This window comes from Canis aureus, chromosome 33, assembly GCF_053574225.1.
Source record: "Canis aureus isolate CA01 chromosome 33, VMU_Caureus_v.1.0, whole genome shotgun sequence".
Lineage (NCBI taxonomy): Eukaryota > Metazoa > Chordata > Mammalia > Carnivora > Canidae > Canis > Canis aureus.
The window spans coordinates 23,956,317-23,972,922 of NC_135643.1; the positions used below are offsets into that span (position 1 = coordinate 23,956,317).

The following is a 16,606-nucleotide window of genomic DNA, read 5'->3' on the forward strand; positions in this document are numbered from 1 at the left end:
ACCACTATGTTTTCATCTTGGGCTACCCTCCCAGGCCACACTCACAGACAACGGCTCTATCATCAAAAATTGAGGACATGACTTAACTAACTATTCCTCTCATGTTTCAGTTGTTGAGAGCATGCAATGAATGAAATCAAGATTAGAAGTAAAGTTCAATCCATACTGAGATCAGGTGTCCCCATTCTGTACTACAATTGTAGGTCCCTAACTCAAAAGGCAAAATGAGGGCCAGATGAGAGGATCTGGGTGGATGCACAGAAGTCATCCACTCTTGGTGGAAAAGCAACTTCATGGCATGCCCAAAGACTTGGGCCAGCAGATGCAGCTCCGAGCAAAGAGGAAAGTGTGTTATGACAACCGCAGAATGACTTAGTCCCTGAGAAGAATACAATCCACAGAACACAATAATCACACAATTGCATTGTGAGGTTAACTACACACATTTTTAGTTCTGTTTTTATAAGTGACCATATGAAACACTGCCTGCCATAAAGTGTGTGCTAAATCATAGGCAAAGTAATGCCAACTAAATCCCAAGTTCAACTTTCTTCTACAGTGCCAAAAGGAATCTTGTGATTCCATACCCCAGATCTCACTAGCTGTGCCAACGACAAAAAACAAATATGATATAATAATTTGTTCTGCTATTGCAACCACAATTGTAACTCTTTTTTATATATAATATGCTTACAAAACATGTGAGATATGAGAGTAAGAACAGAGCAACACACTATTCTATTCCTTTCAAGTGTAGCACTATATTGGGGGTATATCTAAAACATGGCTTTTAGATTCAAAGGAATAAATGATTCACTTATCATGGTTTTCTCATCATCTCCAAAATAAAAGCTCCTGTAAATGACTTTCCAATAACTCCTCGAATCATATTTTTTACTTAGCTTTAGAAGAGGAAATAAATTAAGACTTTGAATAAAAAGATTATTTTCCTTTTCAGAGTCTCACTCAACTCGTAGAAGCAAAATGTTCACCACGACTTGACAGCCACTCTCTCCAAATCAGAGTCTACTGAACCTGACAATGCTATTAAGCTCTGGCTTCTTTTTTCTTTTCTCATGATAAGTGTCTTTAGGCCTTGAAGCCTGGACAACTGTCATCTCTTCTACATTGAAACACTTGGATCAACTATTCCATTTTGAAGGCTGATATATTTCAGTTTGGAAAGAAAATGGCTGTTTTACTTATACTGTCCAAATAATCACTTTCTTCTATAACCTGCAAGAATTCTTCTCTATTCATTTTATTCTTTTGAATTCTCATTCATGCAACATTGAGCAAATATTTTCTGAGCCCCTAGGAGTCTGTCACTATGCTGTATGACAGAGGTACTGTGTGTGTAAGACTGAATCCCTTCCTCCCAATAGGTATCTAGGAAGACAAATAAACAGAGAGGGAGTATGACTCATTTCATTCTATAACTCAGGTGATGCTGACCAGCATGTTCTGTGAAGTAATTATTCTTAATCCAATTTCTGTCTTCTTGATCATTAGCCCTATCCAATAGAAATTTCTGCCATGATGGAAATGTTCTATAGTGTCACAGTCCAATACAGTATCCAGTAGCCACATGTGTCTACTAAGCACTTGAAATATGGTTTGAGTGATAGAAAAATTAATTTTAACTTAATTTCACTTTAACAGATTTAAATTTTAATTTTTTTAAATATTTTTTATGTATTTATTCATGAGAGATACAGAGAGGCAAAGACACAGGCAGAGGGAGGAGCAGGTTTCCTGCAGGGAACCCAGTGTGGGACTCGATCCCAGAACCCCAGGACCAGGACTTAAGCCAAAGGCAGAGGCTCAACCAGTGATCCACCCAGGTGTCCAAATTTTAATTTAAATAGCCTCCTGTGACAAGCGGCCACCACATTAGATGGTGCATGAATTGGCAGACATCCTTGGTGCTATAAAGCATATTATCTGATTTAGCTATAAATTAGCCTTGAAGTGTAGAAATCCCAGAGAACCAATCATTACAAGCACCATGTAATACCAGGGGAGAAATTGCATCAGATGGTTCAGCCGGATCAAAGGCAGCCTTCTATCTGAATTGAATCTATAGATGTCTTTTGGTAGCAATCCATCAATCCATCAGTGGGTTACATAGTATTGAAGGCATAATTCTTCTTAGATTTAGCTATGTCAAGGAAAAAGAACCTGAACCATACAAAAGCCAATAGTCTTTATGCTTGCACATAATTCCTGCTGTTCCACTTTCAATACAATAGTAAATTAACATATCTGTATTCACTCAAAGTTATTGAGGAAAGAAATGTTTTATTTAGAAAGCTGCTGAATGTTAAATGTGTGCTAAAAATAGAAACATGAGATTTCAGCCTAGGAGTTCAACATGTAAACTACTCATAACCAAGGCACTGACTGACAGGGTACCTTGAGAAAAAGACCAAAGGGATTTCAATAAAGGCAGTGAATCAGCACAGGAAAGATGGGTGAAGATGCATTATCTTGTGGGTAAGGTGAGGAACTGGCAGGGATGTGAGTGGCGTGTGGCCATTTAAGGATGGTCTCAATTTGAATCCTAGCTTGACATTCATAGTTGGGTGCCCTTGAGAAATTTCCTTAGTTTGCTCATCTGTAAAGTGAAGATAATAGTACCTACTTTGCAGATTACTGAGAGGACCATAAATAATGTGCTCCAAATTCTTGCATCTCTTGGGGCAACTGGATGGCTCAGTGGTTGAGCATCTGCCTTTGGCTCAGGTAGTGATCTCAGGGTCCTGGGATAGAGTCCCGCCTGGGGCTCCTTGCTGGGAGCCTGTTTCTCCTTCTGGCTGTGTCTCTGCCTCTCTCTCTTTCTCGGTGTCTCATGAATAAATAAAATCTTTAAAAAACAAAACAAATTGGGCAGCCCTGGTGGCTCAGCCCCGGTGGCTCAGCCGCCTTCGGCCCAGGGTGTGATCCTAGAGACCCGGGATCGAGTCCCGCATCGGGCTCCCTGCATGGAGCCTGCTTCTCCCTCTGCCTGTGGCTCTGCCTCTCTCTCTCTCTCTCTCTCTCTCATGAATAAATAAATAAAATCTTTAAAAAAAAATCTTGCATCTCAATAAACAGTATTTAATGTTATTATGACAGACATAACTAAGAATTATAGTTTTAGCAGCCAATACCATTTGAATCTCATGAGGTCAATTTTAAGTTTAGGAATCAAGAGGCTCTTTTTTTTTTTTTTTAAGAGCCTCTTTTTAACAAGTGAACACCTACAAATGAAATCCCTCATCCACAAGTTTTATTTATTGTCATCAAAATTCTCTTCTCTGCATTAATACTTTCCCAAACTCAGTACAGAATTATAAGAAATTAGAGACAGAAATGGGAAAAGTGACTGGTTAATCAAAGAACTGAAACTACTTTTTTTTTAATCCAAATCACATGCATTTTTTTGGAGAGTATCATCTGATCTCAGAGAAATTATCTAGGAAGAAAATGATTCTAGAAGCAACACTTAATCTCTTCCCACCATGTTTACCCTTTTGAGTCTGACATGAGCTTGTTATCAGAGCCAGACATCAAGGAGCAGCATTGGAAAAACTGTTAATTGGACATGTGGATGACAAATGCGTCCTCCTATTGACAAAGGCAGAGAGGCTTATAACCCTGCCCACAGTTCTTCGTTAGCAATCTTCCTTCTTTCAAAAGTGGATCTTACATTTGTTTTACTAATAGAAATTATTTCTGCAGGAACCAGGGGATGACAGTTTGTGGGGAAAGAATAATGAGCACACAGAGCGTCTAAACCACTTCATCTGCACGCCACGCCCCAGACATTGCAGTTATCTTCACAACTGTATTACATTATTACATTATTCTCAAAGCAGTTTGCATTAAACCCTCTCTCTCTGCCACCCTCCCTGTCTCTCTCTCTACAAACACTAATAAATATAATCATGTAACTTTTTAAACATGTAGGTAAATCGATTCCTCCTTGAATAAAAAAACAAAATTACTAAACCAAAGCATACATGTTTAGAGTGCTGATCAATTAAATAAAAATAATTTGTCACAAAATATATACAACTAGACATACAGGGTAACAAAGTGAAACAAGAAAGACCTTGAGTTAAAAAAACTGGAATTACACCCTACGTTGGCTTCATCATCTGTTGACTAAGTGATCTTGGGCAAGTCATGTAAGTACCTTAAGTTTCAATTTCATCTCCAAAAAAATCAAAACGACAACAAAAAACCACAGTAGTATCTATTTAACAAAACAGTTGGGTTTTTAAAAAATATTTTATTTATTTATTTGAGAGAGAAAAAGGGAGAGCACAAGCAGGGGTAGGGGGAGAGGAAGAAGCAGACTCCCTGCTGAGCAGGGAGCCCAATGCCGGGCTGGATCCCCAGGAGCCCAGGATCATGACCTGAGCTGAAGACACTTAAAGAACCGAGCCACCCAGGCGCCCCTCATAAAAATGTTATAATGGTTAAAATATAATGCATATAAAACTCTTTGTGCAGAGGATGCTGCCTGTGTTCTCCTCTAGGATTTTGATGGTTTCCTGTCTCACATTTAGGTCTTTCATCCATTCTGAATTTATTTTTGTGTGTGGTGTAAGAAAGTGGTCCGGTTTCATTCTTCTGCATGTTGCTGAGCACTTGTGATGAGCACTGGGTATTATATGTAAGTGATGAATCGCTGAATTCTATCCTTGAAACTAATATGACACTATATATTAACTAACTAGAATTTAAATAAAAGCTTGAAAGGTGAGAAGAAAAAAAACTCTTTTTGCAGAGTCTAACATAATAAGAATCAATAAATGGTTAGCTATCATTGTTAACTATATGTAATCATTGTTTCCTGCATGGTAACTAGGCTGATATGAAAAACCATTCATGTAGGTCAGTATAGCTGGTATTATGCTTATGCAGCCAAGCTGCATCTTGTATTATTTTCCCAATATCTAAAATAAAGTATGCTGAGGAAAATCAATAATAAAAAAAAAGAAATCCATATCCAACACATTATTATAAATTACCAGAGTATCAAAAACAAAGTGAAAATTCTATTAGCTATGTACTAGAGAGAAAGAACAGACAACCTAAAAATGAACAATAGTAAATTGATATCACATGTCAGGGACACTGAATGCAAGACAATGAAGTAATATTTTCACACTATGAGAGGACTGGATATTTGAACTTAGAATATGTTCTGCTAAAATATTAATTTTTAAATGGGTGACTAAAGATATATTGAGACATGAAAGGGTTCAGAAAATTTACTGTACCAGAACTTGCTTTTAAAATGCTCTTGAAGGAGGTACTCATGAAAAGAGAGAAATCAACATAAAAATACTTTCATAAAACACGAGGACAAGAAAACAAAGTAATACATTTTGGGGATATGATGTAAATCATCAATTACCAAACAGGAAGCAGAAAACCAAAAGAAATAAAAAGGGAAGAGGAAGTAGCCATAAAACCAAGAAAATCAAAGTCTAAATGATAACATCATCCAAAAAAAGTGTACCTGAGGATGGGAACAAAACAAAGGCAGTAAGGACATGAAAGGATATGTCTTCCTTGGGGAAAAAATAGGCTTGTATACTGCCCGTAATAGTTTAGCAAAAACCAATCAAAAAATAAGCATAGAATATACAACTTTCAACTTGTAAAAGAAAAATTGACTTATTTAAAAAAATGTCAAGAAAAATGATAAATATACAATTATCAACCAATATATCAGAAACAAGAGCTAATACAAAATTAAAAGAATATAAGTGAACTAAATTCACAAGGTAAAATAGTGACACTCAAATGAGGCTAAAAAAGTAAGAAGCAGCAATATATTATCTATAAGACATAAATTTAAAAGTAAAATAATATAGAAAGGTTTAAAATGAAGGGATTAATGAAGATATTTCAGGCAAATTTGAAATAAAAGACAGCCGTAGTAGCAATATTAAAACAAAAGGCATGAACAGCTTAAGGCAACACAAGGATTGTAATATCCTTGAAGTAGGAGGAAGTTTAAAATTGTATATATATTATATAATAGACACTTATAGTTTATTGTTATGTATTATATAGTTATAATTCTATATAATATTATACCTATAACATTTTTATAATAGTCATAGACATATGTATGTGTGTGTGAAACAGACAAGCAAGAGCAGATAGAATTATGGGGAGAAATAGACTATCACTCAAGTCTATTTGCTTTTCTATAGATTTTATTTATTTATCTGAGAGAGTGAGCAAGCACACAAGGCAGGCAAGAGGCGAGGAAGAGGGGAGAAGCAGACTCCCTGCTGAGCAGGGAGTCTGATGCAGGACTCAATCCCGGGATCCTGGGACCATGACCTGAGCAGAAGGCAGATGCTTAACCGACTAAACCACCCAGGTGTCCCCATTCCCTTTCTTTCTGTCTAACATAATTTATTCCCTCTCTACTGCATCATTCCCATTAGCATACAAAATCTCTTGATGCCACTTTCCTCTTTAGCTTCTCTCTGCTCCCATTTGCAGCAAAATTCCTTAGAAGTGTGTCTACACTCCCTGCCTCCCCCCCACCCCCCACCCTTCTTTCCATCACTCTTGAGCCTTCTCCAGTCAGGTTTCCTCTCATCACTCACCCAAACTATTCTTTTCAAGGCCCCCCATTACTTTCACAGAGCTATGTCAGGTGATCCAAATAGGATACATCCTCGTATTTGACCAAAGTTGATTATTCTTTCTTTCTTGAAACAATTATGTCACTTGGCTTCCAGGACACAACTCTTTCTCCTAGCTTTTTTTCCCACTGCCCTGACTGGGCTTTTCTCAGTACCCTTTTCTGGTTCCTCTTCTTCCCTCTATCATCTAAACATTGGAAAACCTAGTGCCCATTGTCTGGGCTTTCTTATCTATTCTAGTTCCTGAGGTGATCTCGTCTAGTCCCATGACCATATATATCACTATTTGCTAAGAAATTCAAATTCCTGTTTCTATCTCTGACCTCTCCCTAGAGCTCCAAACTTATGTACCTGACTGCCTCTATGACATCTCTACTTGCATATCTACAAGGCACCTCATTGATAAGGCCCAAATTAAATTCTTTACCTACAGCTTCAAAACCTGCTCCTCCACGAGCCTTTCCTTTCCCAGTCAATGTCAACTACTGTCTCATTCCACTAGCTCAGGCCAAAACTCTCACTGCGTACTTTTCTCTTTCTCTCACAATACATGTTCCATAGACCTGCAAAGTCCATTTGCTTTACCTTCACAATAGATCCAATTCTGCTCACCCCACTCTCATCTAAGCAACAATCACATCATCTCTCACCTACAGTATTGTAACAGCACCCTTACTTGCTCCGCAAAATCTACTCTTACCACAATGCCCATAGCAATCCTTTTTAAATCTTAGATCATATTACTCTTCCCCTCAAAAATTTCCAGTCATTTCCTATATTTCTCAAAGTAAACTTCCAAGCCCTTATGATGTTCTCTGTGATTCAGATATCTATGCTCTGATAGTGACTATCAGCACACTGGCTTTCTGCTGTTCTGAATTCATTCTTTCTGGCTCAGGGCCTTTGCATTTGCTGTTCCCTCTGCTTGGAATGACTTTCCACTAGATTTCCATATCTGGTCTTTGCTCAAATGTCATCCTCCCAGGGAGCCATTTGCTACAGGCGATTCTTACAGATCAGTTTATTAGAGAAAACAGTACGCTCACCCCAGTAAATATCTTGCTCATCAAATAACAGTTTCCTCATCAATATTCACTTTAAGATCTTTGCCTCACTGTGCTCATCAAACCTAAATTTTATACGAACTTATCCACTCTCAGTTTCTCTCTTTGCAAGACCCATCTTAAACCACTTCAGTCCAAACCCCCAAGCCATGTAAATATCCTACCTCTGACTTGTCTTCCGAAACACCAGGACTCTGTCAAAATGGCACTTTTCCCCCCGTACTGCAGTGAGTTCAGATAAACTTAGTTTTGTGTGTGTGTGTGTGTGTGTGTGTGTGTGTGTGTGTGTGTGTTTTTAATGACAGGTTGTCTGGTGATATTTTGAAAAATTCAAAAAAAGACTATAAAATTCTTATCCCATTCAAGTTGCTCCACGAAGCAGAAAAAGAAGGAAAGCTGCCCGTTCATTTAAGAGACTAGTTCAACTTTGATTCCAGAACCAAGTGAGGATCTATATGAGAAAAGGAATATGCATCTAAATAACTTATTAATACTGACACAAAATTTGTAGATAAAATATTATCTGGGCATATCCAAATTGATTTTAATAAAAAGGAAAAAACTATGATCAAAGAAGGCTTATCCCAAACTGCTCCATTTCTTTCTACATATTTAAATCATATGTAAATATGATGTAACAACAGAGAAATCTATCAGTAGAGTCCTCACACCTCCAAAAGGAGAAGAATCACATAATTAACTTAATTGATCAGAAATGTTCTATGTTTTAAAAAGAAAACAAAGATATAAAACTAGGAATTGATCCTGAACTTGATTAGTTCTAGTGGAAAAAAATATAAAATATTTCCTTGAGATTTATTTCCTTTCAGGTCAGAAAACAGAATGTCCATTCTTATCTCTCCTGTCCAATATTGGTTGGGAGAAAAATTAAAAAGAGATACTAGAATTCAGGCAGCCCGGGTGGCTCAGTGGTTTAGCACCACCTTCAGCCCAAGGCCTGATCCTGGAGACCCGGGATTGAGTCCCACGTTGAGCTCCCTGCATGGAGCCTACTTCTCCCTCTGCCTGTGTCTCTGCCTCTCTGTGTGTGTGTGTCTCATTAATCAATAAATAAAGTCTTAAAAAAAAGTACTAGAATTGGAAAGGAAGAGAAAAAAACTGTCATTATTTGAAGATGATATGATCATCTACAGAGAAAAGCAAATGGGCCAAAACTATTAGAGGTCATTAAGAATGATAAATAGGGTTGTTAGGTTCAAGGTCAACTTCAAAAAGAATATTTCAGGATGCCTGAGTGGCTCAGCAGTTGAGCATCTGCCTTGGGCGTGATCCCGGGGTCCTGGAATGGAGACCCACATCAGGCTCCTTGCATGGAGCCTGCTTCTCCTCCCTCTGCCTTTGTCTCTGCTTCTCTCTGTGTGTGTCTCTCACGAACACATAAATAAAATCTTAAAAAAAAAAACAGCAACAGCATTTCTTTATATCAGCAATAACAAAACCAGGAACAAAAGCAGAATAAAAGACCATTTAAATAGCAACAAAGGTTATAAAGTAACCAGAAGTTACTAAACAAAGCATGTACATGGATTTTATGAAGAAAATGTATTTATATTGTGTTTCAAATATTAAGCAACATAAAAGAACATCTGAACAAATGGACAGCCATGCCTTGGTCTTGGATGAAACAATCTATTACTGTTAAGATGTCTTATTTCCCCCAAGTAATCCTTAAAGACATTGCACTGCAAGTAAAAGCAGGATATTTTGTACAAATTGGCAAATTGATTCTAAAACGTATTGGCTAGTGAATAGTTAAACAATTTTGAAAAGAATGCAGAGGGCTCATCAGTTGAGGAATCAGAGCAGAGGATTTTCAAAACTGGCTGTTTTCCTGGTTCTAGGTCTTCAGGCAAATTGTTCAAACTCCTTAAGCTTTGGCTTTCTCATACCCATGATGAGGTTAAAACACTACCTCCTCAGAAGTCTAATATCAGTGATGATTAAATGAAATAATGTATGGAAAGTGCCTGAAAAACAGTGAACACTCAATAAATTTAAGTGATTGTTAATGTTATATTAAGATATAACTATTTGTGCAACCCATCTTCCTTGCAACACCAGAATTCTTTAGCATGAGCATTGGCTACTATTTATTTTTCCTCCCTGTAGTGAATTGTCCTTACATATGAGTCTTTTTTTTTTTTAATGTATAAAAGGAGAAAAAAAAAAAAAGAGGACTGTTTCTTCTTTACTTAACCTAAGGGAAGTAGAGTCAGAGATAATCTGTTCTTTAGTAGCCTTTAGAATATAATCCCCAAAATGAAAAAGACAAAAGAAAACAAAGTATGCAAGGAGAGGGCTTTGCTGGCATTGAGTAATTTATGGCAAAAAGGTTAACCCAAAGTGCTAAATATTCTGCCCCTTTTAGAATTGTTGCGCTCATTTAGAAGGAGACCGCACAACTTAGTCAATAGGAAAATTCAATAAGCTTAATGACAACCTAGAAATGTTAAGGCCTAATAACGTGCTAAAATATTTATAACAAGTTACTTCCCCCCTATCTCTCACTTTCAGTGTCTGTAAAATGGGAATAACAATTCTTGTTTCCCAGCACAACTCCTGAAAGGATTAATGAAGACGACAGTGCTGTACAAATGCTTGCTTTAAGAGACAAATTGTGGTGGAACAAAAGTTTGGCGGAATTCCCAGTGCTCTCTCGGGTCAAATGGATTAAATATTGAAAAGTTATCATCTGCGTTTCAAAGGATAGTGCCACCAGCAATTAACATCAACCAAACATGGATTTTTGTTCTCTCATCAGTCGATTTGATCATTCCTGTAGCCACCAGCTGCTAACGTCTTGGGTGTTAACTTTTCCCTCCTTGGGATTCACCCAGAAGAAAATGGAGTATGCCTCTTAGAAATGATATCGAAACAGGTGTTTCCATCAGCTAACAAGTACACACAGTGGGGAAAAAAAATAAAAACATACTCATTTGAATAACCACCAGGCTTCATGGAAATGAAGCAGCATAATCTAGCTTGATTTAGTGTAGTGATCTTCCCAACAGCCTGTATTTCATGATGTTTCCTGGGTTTTTGTAAAATGTGTAAAGAGTGGTGAGAGAGGGAGGAGAAGCAGGCACTGAAAAGTGTGCGGGAGGGTGGTGCCAAGACTTGACATGATTATTACGCTTGCATCGACATTCAAGAAACACAATGATTAGGCATTCAGGGTCCTCAGGGCCAAGTGTTCCCAATTTCACTCCTGTGAATATGATGAAAACAACGAGAAGCTCATGTACACAAAGAGTAGCACAAGCAACAGGCAGAATGAAAAGGCAGCATCTGAGAAGAAATGCTTTCTATGGGGGATGGAGCACTGGCCCTCTGCTTGGGCAGCTCTGAACACTGGGAGAGTGAGGAGATCCAAGGATGCAAATGATCCCATGAACTGAGGCCACAAAGGCCACTTGACAGCCAGAGAAATCCTCCTTGACACCAAGATAGTCTGGGCTCCTAGCAGAGCATCCGCAGCCCTTCTTGATCCTCACCAGCCCTGGGCCCACCAAGACACCTGTGCTTCTCTCACATCACAGGCTCTCTTGCATCTGAGTTCCCATGTTTGCTCATGTCTGCATGCATTGCTCTCTCATTCCGTTCTCCAACCTTTCCATCTCTGCCCAACTTCTATTTGTCCTTTTGGTCTCAACTAAACACTAATTGCTGGGCAGCCTTTCCTGTCCCTTGCTCATGCTCCCTGAGCATAATCTTTCTAAGTACTCAGGAAGCACCGTGTGCTACCTCCATACAGTACTCATCACTATTCACTGCCGTTCACAGAGTTTGCCCCCAGACAACCTGCACTCTCTAAGAGCTCCAAGGTCAAGCTCCTTTTTTCAATCTTACGTGTAGTAAATGCTCAATAAATAACAGCTATAATTAAATGTTAATAGGAGAAGACGTCTAGACAAATCTTTGTTCCTATCAACACTTAAAAATTGTGTGATCTTAGGGCACCTTGGTGGCTCAGAGGTTGAGCCTCTGCCTTTGGCTCAGGTCGTGATCCCGGGGTGCTGGGATCAGGTCCACATCCAGCTCCCTGCATGGAGCCTGCTTCTCCCTCTGCCTATGTCTCTGCCTCTCTCCCTGTCTCTCATCAATAAATAAATAAAATATATTTAAAAATATATAAATAGCATCATCTTGATCAAGATAGTCCTCTTTTCTGTAACATTACAGAGTGAGTTGATGCACTTTTTTAGGGGTGCTGAGGGGCTGCTCCCCTTTTATTTTCAACAGGAGGTTTCTCTAAAGGGAGTGTGATTCCCCCCCCTTCGTAGGACCACTGTCCTATCTGTGCATCGTCCCTTCAAGAATCCTCTCAGAAGGAGACACCCCCCACACCCCCACCCTGCATCTGCCTGCTGATGCCTTGTCGGTCATAGAGGACATTGAACTTGTACACAAACTGGTTCGTGGTGTTGCAGGTTTTGGTGATGGTGCCAAGGTAGGCCATGAGTCCCACGTCATTGCATTGATCGTAAAAGTCCGTGCTGAGCACAGGGAGGCAGTGACACAGAGCATAGGCCTCCCGCAGGATCTCCTGGTAAGCATTAGAAGGTAATGCATGGAAGCATTTAGCTCAAGCATGGTAGCTGACATAGTGGAGTAAATGGTAGTTATTTTTGATGGTAATATTATTAGAAAGAGTTAAAGTTGGACTTAAATGTATTTCTTTATAAGCCGTGTTCATTTAAGTCCTAAATTATAGGGGTTACTATAAATATGTGGACCTGCTTTAAATTTCCCTGAAGGAAGGTCATTTAGCAGGTGTATGCTTTTTAATTTCCTAACATAATCTATTCTCTGGTTTCAATCAACAGCAATAAACTACATGGAGTCTGGGTTGAAGCAAAAATGTACCAAATGGAAGGTGGGGTGAACAGAGACGTAGAACACTCTATGGGGACAGATATCCAAAGAAATCTAGATTGTGAAGTATATGTCCATACTTATAGTTCCAGAAATCTTCAAGCTCCCTTTACAAGATTTAAAGAGACAATTTTTTTCATGTGATAAAAATGGTAGCTTCTTAACATGGAATTTAAGCTTAAATTTAGAAATGAGAAGTGTGTAACAAAGACAGCAATTTAAAATGACAGCCTTGAGGAAGGTCAAAGTGGAATTCTCTTGGCATTTTCTGCCCATGTGAGGGCATTTATCACCTGACTTAAGATCTCATTCTCTGTCAGTGTTCAAGGAACAGAAATACACTTTCTAAGGACCAACTGATCAGTTGTTTAAAATATTATAAATTATATAAATATATAATATTTATATATATTACAGAAGTTTGGAGATTATAATTATAGCATTTAATTTAAATTTGAGTCTATATTGGACAGATAAGCACTATGCTTTTCAAATGATTTAAAAATCAGTTTTATTTGCTTCTTTATTTTGATGGTGGTTTGATCTTTTTTTAAAGACTTATTTATTTGAGAGATACAGTGGAGGGGGGAAAGAGGAGAGGGAGAGAATCCTCAAACAGACTCCCTACTGAGGGCAAATCCCAATGACCTGAGCCAAAACCAAGAGTTGGATGTTTAACCAACTGAGCCACCCAGGAACCCCTTAATTTTTTTTTTCTTAAGTATACTCACTAGATATGTGCAATAGTGACATGAAAATTATCTGAAGTGTCTCACATGGTTATGCTTTAGTCTGGGTGGACATAACTTAAATGACAAAAACTAAAGATTAGAGTACAAGGAAGTATAAGTTCATGCTGCCTCCTTAGAAGAGAAGTTTGGTTCTTCATCACTACATAATGTTATCATGCTACTGATTCAAGAGGGGTGTAAATGAACTCTGTGGGGTAGGACGCCATAATTATTAGTGTCCATTTTCATCTAAGATCTTTATTTCTCTAAAATTCTTGGACCTATTGAAAAATCTCAGTATACAAAAATACTGCAACTCAAGAGAAATGCTATCAAAATGTATATTCTGATCATTATGATCATTGTGGTACAGCTTTCTAAAGTAGACAATCATGTCCTTCAAAAAAAATAAAATGTTTTATGTTGGGACTTGCAGTCAAAAACATTTTCAAGGAGAGTTTTGCCTACCTTCACTCTGGCATTTGTTTCGTTTTGTTGTTATGTTTATCTGTTTTTATTTTATTTTTGTTCTTGTTTTTGAAGGAAAAGCTATCTATCCCTTTCCTATCTTGTCCACAGTAAGTTATGTTCTCTCAGGAAGTCTGTAATTAGATCAAGAATACCACATTGAGCTCAGCGGCAGTAACATGAGCAAAGTGCTACTTAACAGGTGTGATTTTTCCAGCACAAGGATTATAAATGATATGCTCAAAGGATAGAAATACAATTATAAACATATACAGTGATCTGTCAAGGTCGCTACAGGCATGCTGCACAGCAGGGAGTCCAACTGTCCTGGCTCCTTAAAGCCACAAGGCCACATTGGTCCTGCACCTTGCGAATCCCTGTTCACAACTCTGTGCCTGGCACAGAACTGAGGTTCAGTGAACACTCATGGAATGTTTCAAATGGGTCGTGTTGAGCTGGTTTTAAATCTGACTCCACAACTTGATAAAAGGTCTTGTCCACATTACTCAGCTTCTCTGAGCTCAGTTTCTTCGTGGATAATGTGAAAATAATACCAAATACTCTGTATCACCCTAGTGAGGATTCAAATGAGAATGCATATGAAGCACTTAGTGCACTGTTTGGTGTACCAGATGCTTGGTGTGTGATGCTACTTTTATTTTGATTTTTTCAGATATCCAGAATTAATCGTGGAGCACTTTGGACCTTATTTTCAAATCATAATAGGCAAATGAAACATATTAACAGTTACAGGCACCCAATTATGACCACCTCCATCAGCCAAAATGGATAATCCTGGAATTAAATAAGAAGTACAATGGGCAGCCTGCATTGTATTTGAAAATTGGAGGACTTCTCTAAAACTTGTGTAGAAATAGACTGCAACCCCAGCTCTCCAAGTCGTACTTGGCACACGTTGAGCAGTCACCTCAGAGTTTGGATAAAGCTGCCTAATACATAGGTAACTCCACTTTTTTGTGGAACATTATTTACCAGTAACACCCTTCAAGAAAAAGAAAAACAGTAATACATCTTGTATAATATTGCATATAGATTGAGTCTATGAGCTTTTGTTTTTCTTAAAGAATTTATTTATTTATTTATTTATTTATTTATTTATTTATTTATTATTTATCTATTTATTTATTTATTTATTTGAGAGAGAGAAACTAGAAGCAGGGAGGAGGGGCAGGGGCTGGATCCCAGGACCCTGGGATCATGACCTGATTGAAGGCAGGCCTTTCACCAACTGAGCCACCTAGGTACCCCAAGATTATAAGCTTTGAAATAACTGAGCAGGATTCAAACCTAGCTCTACTGCTAAATGCAGGATAGCATCCAGCATGTTAGTCTTCCTAAACCTCAAGTTTTTCATTTTTAAATTAGGAGTAATTGTTACCCCCAGATTGTAGAGCAGCAGATGAAATAAGGCACGCGGTACATTTATGTATCAGACTACCCTTTGTGTCTGCTAGATAGTAAGTGCTCAAGAAATATGTCTTCATCATCATCCTTGACATTGAGGAAGTATGAGATCTTGAACAGCAAGACACTTTGATATTACATGTTTTTAGCAGAGAGTCTAGATGAAGTTTAAAAATACTCATATTCATTTAACTGGCAAAAAGAGACAAAAAGGGACGCCTGGGTGGCTCCGTGTTTGAGCACCTGCCTTCAGCTCTGGTCGTGATCCTGGGGCCCTAGAATCAACTCCCACATTGGGCTTTCCACAGGAAACCTGCTTCTCTCTTTACCTATGTCTCTGCCTTTCTGTGTCTCTCATGAATAAATAAATAAAATATTTTTTAAAAAATGGGGAGAGAGAGAGAGACAAAAAGAGGAGAGAAAGTATGAGAATGTCTAGATCTTGGTGTATTGTGCTTAGTTTTGCCTGACATCTGAACCTTTATAACCCCAAATGGAGCAGAGGCCACTGAAGATTTTCTGTGTCTTAGAAATCTTCTCCCGAATTGTCCAGAAATGTTGATGCAATGAGACGAAAGCTTGTCCTTAGACATATCAGTTTGCATGTACATTGAGAAGGCAATCCCCGCATATTGCTACAAATGGTCTATTTTTTTCATACTCAAAATGTTTCCATTATAAAATAGTCACCAAATCAATATATCATCACTTCAAAACCAAAACAGAAAAAAAAAAAAAAAAAACGGAAAACAAAAGCACCCAGAACAACAAACTGACCCATGCTAACCACCGCCCCCCACTGATGTCCACAGAATGATGTTCCAGCTCCCAGAGCTCCTCTTCCCAGCCCCCAAGTCCTGCAGCTCTGACTCTGTTCAATCTGCCTTTCCTCCTCCCTCCATCTCCACTGACTCCTCCTCGCTCACAGCCAGGCTGCCCAGATGAGTGAGGAATCACATGGTAACTCTGTTTTGATATTCACTTGACATTCAAAACAGAAAGGAAAAAAAGAAAAGAAAACAGAGGTATTGAGAAAATACAGTAATGAGAATGGGTGCCAAGAAGCTGACAATAGCATCGGGATATGGGCCCTCACTGGGCAAGAATGAAGACAACTTACGGTCCTTAGAGGGACCAATGTCCAGCTGTAGAAAGAACTTTGGTTTAATCATGTCTGAAGAATGAAAGTCACATAGTATGTAGGGGGCAAAAGTTCAAAGTCATATGTTATCATCTGAAAAGGGATATCGCAGGGGAAATTCTTGGCAGTTCACTTTATAGTATTTGGCTGAAAAATGTTCAAAACCATTTGTTGTGGTCATTGCTGTATTTTTCCAAAGTCATTTCCTATTGATTCAGC

At 38.3% G+C, this 16,606-nt stretch overlaps 2 long non-coding RNA genes across 11 annotated transcripts in view; one reads left to right on the forward strand and one right to left on the reverse strand.

The window, feature by feature from the left end:
* The window catches only part of LOC144303765 (uncharacterized), a 30,914-nt gene extending 16,096 nt beyond the window's left edge, over positions 1-14,818 (forward strand). Inside the window, exon 3 of the long non-coding RNA XR_013370753.1 lies at positions 14,495-14,818. This is a non-coding gene — a long non-coding RNA (uncharacterized LOC144303765). The remainder of the gene's footprint in view (positions 1-14,494) is intronic.
* LOC144303762 (uncharacterized) overlaps positions 1-16,606 on the reverse strand; it is a 135,159-nt gene that overhangs the window by 58,638 nt on the left and 59,915 nt on the right. For 5 of the 10 annotated variants that reach the window (XR_013370743.1, XR_013370741.1, XR_013370745.1 and 2 more), the window contains one exon: positions 13,822-13,955. The exons of the other annotated variants lie outside the window; for them this stretch is intronic. This is a non-coding gene — a long non-coding RNA (uncharacterized LOC144303762). The remainder of the gene's footprint in view (positions 1-13,821; positions 13,956-16,606) is intronic. 10 annotated transcript variants of the gene reach the window in all.